This window comes from Nicotiana sylvestris, chromosome 10, assembly GCF_000393655.2.
Source record: "Nicotiana sylvestris chromosome 10, ASM39365v2, whole genome shotgun sequence".
NCBI lineage: Eukaryota > Viridiplantae > Streptophyta > Magnoliopsida > Solanales > Solanaceae > Nicotiana > Nicotiana sylvestris.
This window is the reverse complement of record NC_091066.1, coordinates 157,584,880-157,595,362: the sequence shown is the minus strand read 5'-3', so window position 1 is coordinate 157,595,362 and position 10,483 is coordinate 157,584,880. Positions and strand designations below refer to the sequence as shown.

The window sequence follows — 10,483 nt, the reverse complement described above, 5'->3', positions numbered from 1 at the left end:
AATCCCTATGGCCACACTTTCTAAGCGTGGCAATTTTATCTACACCACGAAGTAATTTTTTAAATATTTGTATTAGCCACAATTTTGTGGTTAAAAATTATATTTGTTTACATTAAATTCTGCCCCCCCCCCCCCCCACACACACACACACACACACATATATATATATATATATATATATATATATAATAATCTCAAGCATTAAGTTAGATAATAAGTAACAGAATAAAAATAATTCAAATCCATATACTTGAAATAAACTTCAACAAATAAACATATTTTGCGTTCTATCTATAGTAATAAAGCACTGTTGGTTCAAGAGGTTTACCAGCAAAAACCTCTACAAAACCAAATGTATTCATATTTATAGTATCAATATAAAATAAAAATTAACATCACAATTGTTCAAAAGGTCTTCACCATTCACTTTAATGAATCAAATTGATTTGTGGCCACCATTTCTAATTGCATCACCCGTATTTTCCTACACATTCAAAATAAAATTAAAAATTAGAAAGAAATAAATATATAGTATCCATTGGTTATATCTTACTAAGAACTAATGAGATTTTATATCACAACTATAGCATAACAATGTCAAACACAAAAAGATATACAAGTGAAAGAGAAGCAAAAATATGAATTAACATACATTTTACCTATCTCCTTATATTATCGCAACAATCACTTAATTTAATAACAAAGGAAAAAGGCCAAATATACCCCTCTACTTTTAAATATTGTCAATATTTATCTTCGTTATACTATCCGATCAAATTTACCCCTACCATTATATTATTTGGTGAAATATAAATACTTTTTCAAGACTCGGGGCATGAGTTGAGCCAGAAGAATGTGGTAGATTATGGCCTCTCATAGCTCATGCACTACTTGCATCAATAGGTGAAGGAATATAGATCCAACACACCCTTGTATATCATGAAAATCCAGTCCAGTGTTGGTTTTCACCAATTGACTAAAAAAATATCGCATTTCTTCTCTCATCATTTCCTTCATTTCTTCCTTCAGAGAAGTTATTTCGTTGGCATGCTTTTGTTTAAGCTTGGTGATTTCTTTATCTTTTTTCAGAGAGCTTGTCATCACCAATCTACTATAGCATCTAACCCGACCAGGCTGCTCCTTTTCAAATACAACCCTAAATGCATCATCTGCTGTTTCTCCGGAATTTTGACGATTCTGAAGTTCAGCCTGTCAAGAAAAATATTATTGCCCATCACTTACAAGCCAAGATAGATCAAATACTAAAATAAGTTTCAACATGTCAAATTAGATTTAAAAAAATTTAACAGACTTTAAAATTTAGCCAAGAATGTCAATAGATTTTTCGGCGACAAGGATAATAGCCATTTTAATATGAAGTTTCAAACAAACAGAACTGATTTTTTCCCCAAGTACCCACCTTATTCGGTTGCCACACTTCTGCATATTATCATGTTTTTCTCTAGAAATCGTGGATAAATTTACACCTTGCGACAACCACAACTGAATTCACCACAGCATATTTGCAAAAACTTCCTTTATAGGCTCTAAATATTATTTTATAATCACAAACTCATGCCTATAATGTTGTCTACAGTTGTTATTTTTCATTGTTATTTACCGTGCATGATGCCAATTCTGTAAATCAAAAAAAGGGGCTTTTGACATGGAAATCCAGGAGATTGGTTATTTCGAAGTTAATGAAAATTCAGCAGAATGAACTTAGGCAACACAAAAATAAAGTTGAAGTTAATCCTTTACAGCACAAACTTTAAAATTGTTTGCCAGAGAACTTCACCATGTCTAAACTTGGGTGAGAGTAGCATGAGACACAGAACAGACAAATATGTTGGTGCAAAAAACAAAAAAGCAGGTTTTAGCAATAAAAAACACACCTTTAGTCAATAACTGTAGTTTCAATAAATTGGAGAGAGTTTGCACTATCATTTGTGATAATCTTTTTTTGGGGGGACAAGTGCATTATCATTAATAATTCCTTCTTCTAAGCGATACTGCATGCATCATGAAATCCAGATTCAAGAATAGTAGCAAAGATCCTACATTCAGGGAAAATCAACTGCTCAAACACCTTTGATGCTCTGAATATAGAGAATGATCATGCTGTGGGGAGTTTGCAGCTTAAGGACAGAAGTGCAAGCTCAGGAAATAAGCAAGGGAACTCTCCAGGCAGCGGGCAAAATCAACATAAGAATGCTGGCGCTCCATTAAATCAATCATAGGATATTATCACTACAAATTTTTCTGATGCACTTGCACATGAAGAGGGTACTGGAATTAATTCACCACAGTAAAAGATGGTAACATGCAGCAGCAAATATTGACTCGTCCTAGCAGTGGTAAAAATGGGCAAAAACAGTGAGTTTTTTAGTACGGAATTGGGAGCTCGACGAAATGACTCAAAAAAAGAATTTGGTGGCTGCTCTATTCATGAACAATAATCTAAAGGTCAATATTTTCCAAAAGAAACTACAGATATGCGTATAAACTTCCTTCAGTTAAAGAAACACAATCAGTTAAAGAGAGAAAAACCCTTCCAGTTTTTAATTTCTCCAACTTTCATCAAGTTTGCAACTTTTCGCCATTTTACCATAGTTGCCAATACCTTTACATAACTTGCCTACATGTTAAAGTCTGGCTTGACTTACTAGACAAACACCCTTAGAGAATTTGGTTACACGTTGTGGATAATATTTCTGGAAAATCTGTGGAGTATTATCAGGAGGTTGTATATGATAATCTCACAAAATACTGCACCTACTGTAAACATCAAGGACATGAAGAAACTGCATGTCGTTTGATGATGGGTAAGGTTAAGGAAGACGACAGCAGTGAGAAAGAAAAAGGGGCTGTGCATGAATTGTTGCCTGATGTCGAGATGGCTAGTATAGAATAGTTAAAAGGGGATGCTAGGGAGTTTCTGAATGCAAAGAGAGTTGGCCAACAAGTGATAGAAGCTTCAGCACATGATCAAACCATAGGGCAGCAGGAGATATTGCAATTGCAAACTAGTAAAACTCAGCAAAGTGCTACTGTGCAACATGCTGCTATTGTTAACGTAAATATTGATGCTGGGCATCCTAAGGTTTCTAATGATCCTGCCCTTGATCGAGATACTGGGCAACATTGTTAGGACCGTAAAAATCAGGTGTCATACGGAAGCTAGCAAAGCAAACCTTGAGCGACGATAAATCATACAACAAAGGAGAAATATACCAAAAGAGACACAAACATTTAACGTGGTTCGGTCAACTGACCTACGTCCACCGCAGAGATGAGCAATCCACTATATAAAAAGAGAGTACAAAATATAGAGAGAACAACCTCACGAAAAGGCAAACACAAGTGACACACTAACACTTGTCCCGTAAAGTTCTCCCCCTAAACACTACTCTCAAGCCCCTACGACTACATTGTGGATGCTACTGAATGAGAAGGATGGATCTTCAATTTATAGAAGTCCAAACTTTTTCCTACAAGAAAAAGGACTAGCTAAGTATAGGAGAATTATAATTTCCTTCTACAAAAAGGAAAACTCAGTTAAGGTAATTATATTGCCCTTTCCTTCAACAAATAGGAAAACCAAATATGGTAAGAAAATTATGGCAAATACCTAACAATTCTCCCTCTTGGCCGGAATTTTTTGACAAAATAAACTTGATCCACCTTCTTCACATAGCCTTCAATAGGTCGCATCTCCAAATCTCCACCACAAAGTTTGTCTCAACGTGCGTAGCACACCGGTCAAATTTCTCAGAAAAAAATCACGATTATCGTCAAATATGTTGTGGCTAGAACTGAACCCGCCAAGATGAACCTGTCTTGAACCTCGCTCGAAGCTGGCTCTGATACCACTTGTTAGGACCGTAAAAAGCAGGTGTCATGCGGAATCTAGCAAAGCAAATCTTGAGCGATGATAAATCATACAACAAAGGAGAAATATACCAAAAGAGACACAAACATTTAACGTGGTTCGGTCAACTGACCTACGTCCACCGCGGAGATGAGCAATCCACTATATAAAATGAGAGTACAAAATATTGAGAGAACAACCTCACGAAGAGGCAAACACAAGTGACACACTAACACTTGTCCCATAAAGTTCTCCCCCTAAACACTACTCTCAAGCCCTATGGCTACATTGTGGATGCTACTGAATAAGAAGGATGGATCTTCAATTTATAGAAGTCCAAACCTTTTCCTACAAGAAAAAGGACTAGCCAAGTATAGGAGAATTATAATTTCCTTCTACAAAAAGGAAAATCCAGTTAAGGTAATTATATTGCCCTTTCCTTCAACAAATAGGAAAACCAAATATGGTAAGAAAATTATGGCAAACACCTAACAATTCTCCCTCTTGGCCGGAATTTTCTGACAAAATAAACTTGATCCACCTTCTTCACATAGCCTTCAACAGGTCGCATCTCCAAATCTCCACCACAAAGTTTGTCTCAACGTGCGTAGCACACCGGTCAAATTTCTCAGAAAAAAATCACGATTATCGTCAAATATGTTGTGGCTAGAACTGAACCCGCCAAGATGAACCTGTCTTGAACCTCGCTCGAAGCTGGCTCTGATACCACTTGTTAGGACTGTAAAAAGCAGGTGTCATGCGGAATCTAGCAAAGCAAATCTTGAGCGATGATAAATCATACAACAAAGGAGAAATATACCAAAAGAGACACAAACATTTAACGTGGTTCGGTCAACTGACCTACGTCCACCGCGGAGATGAGCAATCCACTATATAAAATGAGAGTACAAAATATTGAGAGAACAACCTCACGAAGAGGCAAACACAAGTGACACACTAACACTTGTCCCGTAAAGTTCTCCCCCTAAACACTACTCTCAAGCCCTATGGCTACATTGTGGATGCTACTGAATGAGAAGGATGGATCTTCAATTTATAGAAGTCCAAACCTTTTCCTACAAGAAAAAGGACTAGCCAAGTATAGGAGAATTATAATTTCCTTCTACAAAAAGGAAAATCCAGTTAAGGTAATTATATTGCCCTTTCCTTCAACAAATAGGAAAACCAAATATGGTAAGAAAATTATGGCAAACACCTAACAATTCTCCCTCTTGGCCGGAATTTTCTGACAAAATAAACTTGATCCACCTTCTTCACATAGCCTTCAACAGGTCGCATCTCCAAATCTTCACCACAAAGTTTGTCTCAACGTGCATAGCACACTGGTCAAATTTCTCAGAAAAAAATCACGATTATCGTCAAATATGTTGTGGCTAGAACTGAATCCGCCAAGATGAACCTGTCTTGAACCTCGCTCGAAGCTGGCTCTGATACCACTTGTTAAGACCGTAAAAAGTAGGTGTCATGCAGAATCTAGCAAAGCAAACCTTGAGCGACGATAAATCATACAGCAAAGGAGAAATATACCAAAAGAGATACAAACATTTAACGTGGATCGGTCAACTGACCTACGTCCACCGTGGAGATGAGAAATCCACTATATAAAAAAGAGAGTACAAAATATTGAGAGAACAACCTTATGAAGAGGCAAATACAAGTGACACACTAATACTTGTCCCGTAAAGTTCTCTCCCTAAACACTACTCTCAAGCCCCTATGGCTACATTGTGGATGCTACTAAATGAGAAGGATGAATCTTCAATTTATAGATGTCCAAACCTTTTTCTACAAAAAAAGGACTAGCCATATAGGAGAATTATGGTATTAGAGCCCCTATGGCTACGATAGGCTACATTGTGGTCCTAACAAACATAGTACTGATAACAAACATTGTGGTCCTAACAAACATAGGTGGGCTACGTGATCAGCCTAATGCTGCACTTGAAGTAACCGAAAAACCAGTAGATTTTAAATTTTCTGTTGTGCAGCTTGAAGGTCTTGGTGCTTTGGATAATGCAACTACTACAGGGTTGAGTAAGTGATTAAAAATGTTGAAAAACCAGCAGGTGTTATATCTACTTGTGAGGTTTTAAAATCTGGTGCACAAGAAGGTGGTGATGCTTTGGATAATACAGCTACTACAGGTGCAAAGGTAGTGACTAAAGAGGATAAGTGCCCTCAAAATCCTATAAATGTTCTAGCCAACGCTGGTGTACAAACAACTCTTTTGAATACTGCAACTGATAATTTGGAAGGACAGGAACATGTTTCAACTTCCTCTAATGAAAATAGACTAATAATAACACAACTAGGAATGATTGGACTGTGGTAAGGAAAGATTTTACCAAGCAGAACACACATACAGGTGCGAAGACACAACAGCAAAAGACGAGGGGTTCAGGTAATCGATGAAATGCTCTACAAACTGTCGCCAGTCCAAACAGATTTGAAATCCTAGCAGATGAGGAGGGTGTTGATATAAACTCATCAACTCTAAATGATCCTAAACTGTTGCAACAAATAATTCCAGCTACTACCAGTGACAACAACAAGCGAGGCAGTGTATTTTCTTCCAAGGAATTGAGTGTTCGACGTAATGCTTCAGAGAACAATTTAGTTAAGATTTTAAAGGGTGAACAAGTAATGCTTTCCAGCATACCTAAGTTGCATTTTTCCAGTCCACAAATTGAATAAATTATTAAGGAAACTCAGGTTGCCATGATGTTGAATCCCAATCCCATGATCAAGCAACCTTTGGTCACTTTGAATACATCGGCACAAGAATTTCCCTCTCAAACCGTGGAGTCGTTTGGTGAGCATAGTGGTGGTTTTTGGCAGCCTCTGCTATCTACATGCAACGACAATGAAGTAATCAGGGAGACAAATCAAGTTCTTAGGGAGGTGATTACTGAAAAAATAATACAACAAGAGAATCAGGTTATAGATCGAATTTTGCCAAGGCTTAAAAATTGGGCTGACCAAGTTGAAGAAGATGAAGATGGCAATTTCAGTGATTTCAATGCTACTGAAGATGAAGAATGTAATGAGGAATCACATCATTCAGCTGGTTTACCAAATGTATGAAAAACCAGAATATCACCAAGCTCAAGTATTAAAAGCAAACTCAATTCCAATGCACCGGCTTTTGTTCCTAAAACTGCCTCAGGTGGCGCTACAAATGTGCAGATTCATAACACCAAACATTCTGCTGTTACAACAACAATTGAGGAGCCTCAAATTTCAGATCATGATAGACAAATTATTGATGCTTTGGAGACCACAAAACTCAACAAATTGGAACTATCAGCTGGTTCAAAGACATTTGCACACGGACAGAAAATTCCAAGTAATCAACTCAATAGAATTGTTCAATTGTAGGAGTTACCTTTTGGCATTGTTACAAAAATACAAGAATCAGGTGGATTGATGAAACAAGAGATTGTTAATCAACATCTACAAGGCAATTTAGGTGTGTCTTCATTCAACACACACATTGCATTCAATATTGTGAGAATTCAACATAATTTGACAATTTTTATGCAGTGAAATAATAATTTGACAATTTTTATGTGATAAAATTAACCTAACACACCACAAAAAATAAGATAAAATTTAACTAGTGATAAAGTTAATATAGAAGAGAACTAACAAAAACAGAAAATCAAGACTCAATAACCAGTATAACTCCCAAAGAGTAACTACTTTCCACAGTAGGAAGAAGGAAATTTTGACAGCAAAATAAACCAACCTGCAGCTTTGAGGAAGAGGGTTTTGATAACTACTGAAACAGTTGTGCATACACGATAATATAGCCTTTGGGAAGAGGGTTTGATAATTACTCCCAAACGATAAAGGAAATTTTGAGGGAAAACGAAACCAACCTGCAGCATAAACGATAATACTTATTTTCAACTCAAGAATATGAAATTAAGATAAAATTTAAAACTTTTATAGCCAAGAATTAAGCAAAAAAAAATTACTTATGTAAGCCCAAGAATCAGAAATTAAAAAAGAGTAAAACTTTGAGTATAGAATAAAGACTATACAAAGCCCAATAATTATACAAAAAAAAATTACTTCTATCAACCCCATTGATAAGAAGCTAGAAAAACTGAAGCTTTAACTATAAGATCGAAGACTATACAAAAATATCAAAAATTAAACAAAAAATATTACTTTTTTTCAGCCCAAGAATATGAAATTAGTAAAAAAATAAAAAGTTTGATACCCAAAAATTAAACAAAACAAAATTACTTCTTTTTAGCCCAAGAATCTGAAATTAGAAAAAGTTTAAAACTTTGAGTATAAAACAAAGATTGTACCAAGATACCCAGATATTGTACACAATAGAAGATTATTTTTTCTTCCCTATTAGTAAGAAATTAGAAAAATTGAATCTTAAAGTATAAGAACAAAACTAAAAATTGGAAAAAAGCGAAAAGTTTTAAGCAAAAGAAATACTTATCAATAGAAAAGGGATGGAGATTTGCTATGGGTGAGAGTAATCTAAAAGACAGATGCAACAATGAATGTAAAAAAATGAATTAGGTTAAGGAAGGTAGTGAAGGTGAAGCGGCAGATGAGAGAAAAGGAATGGGAAAAGTTTTCCCACTAGTATTATTTGGACGATTGTCTTGTATTGGGGGAAAATATTTTCATTAATCGTAACATTTGGAGCGAAATTTTATATAATATATTTTTAGACTACGCTTATAAAGAGTTACAATTAGTATAATAATATAACAACTCTTCAAAAACGTTGCATTGTAAGTAATAAACGTTTCCACATAATTTGTGTATTGGCAATATTTAAAAAGTGTGGTCTTTATATTTTAAGAATACACTTTTTAAGGGAGACCTTAAAAAACGTGGCCGAAGACTCTAATCAAAGGCCACCCTTATAAAGTGTATCTATAGATATTTTTGGCAACTCTTTTCAAGCGTGGTTTATAATTAGTGTGGTTGTAGGCCTAAAATGCTGTAGTGACCTATGTGAGTGTGAAGTGTAAGCCGTTTCATGGGGAATGAAAGTAAAGGCCCATTCTCTAAGCACTCATGAAATCAGATGGTGTTCATGGCTGAAACGAACACAACCGTGAGAACCATGGATGGTTAAGGATTGATTGTGTGACTTATGTTGTCTAGTACAACAAAGCTCGACGGCTCAAAAATATTAAATCTACCGATTGACCGAGTATATCCGATATAAGTTCACTACGGAAAGTTCAAAGGGAAACCTACTTATCCAAATGCAATTAATTCTTGCATGTGAAACACACACACGTCCGTGCATTTCTTTAAGTTTATAGCCATTCCCCATTCATGTGGGGGATTGTTGGGTTTTATTTGTTATTATTAACAAAAGAGGTGTGAATGGAAAATGGTGGGAAAAGAAATGGAGGGAAGTGAAATTTTGAATTAGTTCACTTTACTAATGCATTTTGTCCCTCAATGGTAGAAGAAAGAAAATCTTTGTGTATATATAGAGAAGCTTATCTTTTAGCTCTTATAAAGCTAAGAAGACGGCAAGCCTCGCGTCGTCGTCGTCGTTGCTCGCTCGGCTCGGCTTCGACTTCGGATTTGGATTTGGATTTGGTCAAAGATCGATTGATTGATTAATCTTTTTGGAAAAAAAAAATTTCAAATATTTAATTAATTAATTAAAATTAATTAACGAAAATTCAAATAACCCATGACCCGCGACTCGGTCAGTCCAGTCCAATTTTTTTCTTTTCCGGATTATTTTAAATCTGTTTAATTTTCCCGCAATATTCCCAATAACTATGGTTGTTCTAAAATAGTGTCAAACCTGTTCCAACAGATATGGCTGTTCTGAAAGGTTGCAAACCTTTTCAGAAATAGTACCAAATTGGCTATAAATATTCCTTCAAATCCCAGAATATTTACTTACGAAATTTTATGTTAATCTTCTTCTTCTTCTGCAAAAATATTCCAGTGTGTTTTACAGTCTGCGAGTGGTTCGTTGTTCATCTGCATTTTTTGTACCAATACGGTGGTGAGTTAAATCGTTCTATCCTGGGAGAATATATTCCAGAACCTCGGGTACTTGAGGGGAATAATTTCCTTAAGAACACACTGTGTATTCAGTGAGCTCGATTTGTTCTTATACTATTTTTCAAAATTTCTTTTGAAGTTATCATACTGTTTTCAGAACTTATTTCTACTAACTTTCTGTTTCTGTTTTCAGAAAGTTTATTGTTTTATCAATTTTACAGTAATACAAATTTCGATAACAAAAAGTGCATATTCTGAGTGAGTTTATGTATTATTTCTTGTGTGAGTTGTGAAAGTTCACATCGCTTTTGAAGTGAAAATATACTCATTACGTGTTTCTTATGTGTAGGAACAAACTTGCACGAAAAAGGATCAAATGGGAGAAATATTGATGAAACAGAGCTGAAGAGAAAAGTCCTGGATAACGAAGCGAGGCTCACTTCGCCAGACAGGGACTGAAGCAGAAGAAACCAGGAAAGTCTTGGACAGCGAAGTGAGGGTCACTTCGCCAGATCGGGGCCGAGGCAGAAAATTTAACTTTTCCAATCCGAACTAGGAGAAGAAATTTTGGCCCAA

At 35.7% G+C, this 10,483-nt stretch overlaps 1 long non-coding RNA gene across 1 annotated transcript; it reads right to left on the bottom strand.

Annotated features, from left to right (window-relative positions):
* Positions 1-376: 376 nt before the first annotated feature.
* LOC138880294 (uncharacterized) lies at positions 377-8,434 on the bottom strand. Its single transcript, XR_011402807.1, has 4 exons — positions 8,354-8,434; positions 7,641-7,773; positions 929-1,209; positions 377-484 (listed from the first exon to the last, which is right to left on the bottom strand). It is a non-coding gene; the product is annotated as an uncharacterized lncRNA (long non-coding RNA).
* Positions 8,435-10,483: the final 2,049 nt, after the last annotated feature.